The following is a 1,403-nucleotide window of genomic DNA, read 5'->3' as shown; positions in this document are numbered from 1 at the left end:
AAAACTTAACTTACACGTGATATATTGTAGCGTTTAACTCTTTATTATTATTATCAACGTTTTAAATGTCGTCCATAAGATATATCGATACGCTAATTGTAAATCTCGATCGATATTACGAAGCTCTCAATCTCGTCCTTGTAGGATTATCAATTTTTGGATTATGCCCTGTCTAAACAGCGAAAGCAGAGAGATTTCGTTGGCGTAAAAATCGGAAGACAAAGAAAGAGGGGGGGGTGGGGAATCCAAAAAATTGCACGGGAATGCGTTCGTATCAAATTCAAGTTTCGCTCGCGCGCTTTACCGTCTGTTGCGATCGACGTTATTGAACGCAAAATACCATTCTTCATTTCTCGATTTCGAGAACTAATGTATCGATATTGTGTAACCCAGACGTTTTGAAAGACACTTTTGCGCGTGCCGTTCGATTGAGAATAACATATTCGATATCTCACGGCCATATGTAACATTAGACATATTTTTCTACTCGCGATTCCTACTTAAATGTACAGATTTTCATGTGAAAAAAAAAAAATCCGTCAACGAAAAATGTCGAAGCTGTACTCGCAATGATGAGAATTACAACCCTTCTTGCGATTCGAAGGCATTTCCTTCTCTCTCTTTTTTTTCCCCCTTTCATCTTCCTAATCAATGCTACTCTACCGTTCGCTTTCGCTCAAGCGTTTTATTGCTTATCGTATCGCGATAACTGTATCGTCTATCTTGAGTTTCTCTGCGTGCGTATGTAAATCCTGTAAACGATGTGTGATATAGTACGTCGGCTCAATGCGTGACTAGTATGTTCAGGACGACATTTAGGATACGAACGACGCAATACGATTCGCCTGCGTTTCGCATGAAAGCTATTTCATCCTTCGAATATGCACTTTACAAACTCTTGTCTACACCGTGATCGATTTGCTTAAGGAATAAAGAACAACCGTCGATACAATTTACAAATTCGTTTGATTGATTGATAAATCGGCCGGTGCGTATTACCGATTCTCTATTTACAAGTTTACTCATCGGTCCACACATTATGCGAAATAAATACGATAATCAATCTTCGTAATCGATCTTCATAACGCTTTCATTTCATCGAAACGTATAATATTTATAATAATTGCATATAGACGGCGTGTGTATACATGCGTATGCAAATCTCGATTAATACGAGTGATATATTTAACCCTAGGTATACACATTTATTTTTCATATACGCGATAACCGCATAGAGGGATCCCAGCAGCCTTTTCATCACAGTTTGAAAAAATTACCATATTGTGATTAATTTTGTTTAATGGATCGTAAAGGAACTAAAAAATATATCTATTCACTTAGAAGTATAGTCTAAAATTATAATAAAAATGAAAAAAAAAACATGATCCCTCTAGTAGATCGGA

Source organism: Wasmannia auropunctata, unplaced genomic scaffold, assembly GCF_000956235.1.
Source record: "Wasmannia auropunctata unplaced genomic scaffold, wasmannia.A_1.0 LD335949.1, whole genome shotgun sequence".
NCBI lineage: Eukaryota > Metazoa > Arthropoda > Insecta > Hymenoptera > Formicidae > Wasmannia > Wasmannia auropunctata.
This window is presented reverse-complemented; position numbering follows the sequence as displayed.